Genomic DNA, 450 nt, shown 5'->3' on the forward strand with positions numbered 1-450 from the left:
GCTCCCCCCTGCGGGAGTCTAGGGAGCACATTATGCCGCAGAATCGATTGTTTCAACAAAGATACGACCATCGTGGGAGACCATTCGGTGAGAGAATCTCAGCAGCTGCACCTCGCCCAACGGGACCGAGGAATAAGTTAGCCCCCCCAGCTCAACCTGCTATTCAGACTGCAGCAAATGAGATCTCTGCGCCCCCAAATGAGCAGAGAGAACATGCTTACTACTCCCCACCATACTCAAGGCGCCGCCTGCATCAAAATGGAGGAGAGCATCAACAGGAGGATAGAGACAACCGTCGTAACTCCCCGAGACTTCAGTGGAAATCCAAATCCACACTAGCGGATCAGGAAGCAACCTCGCAACGAAGGAGTAGCCACTCACCCAGGCCCTCTTTAGGACGTAATTTAGACAGGACAGACTTCCCACCACTCAATGAATGCATAGCAAACG

The sequence above is a fragment of the Brassica oleracea genome, chromosome C9 (assembly GCF_000695525.1).
Source record: "Brassica oleracea var. oleracea cultivar TO1000 chromosome C9, BOL, whole genome shotgun sequence".
Taxonomy (NCBI): Eukaryota; Viridiplantae; Streptophyta; class Magnoliopsida; order Brassicales; family Brassicaceae; genus Brassica; species Brassica oleracea.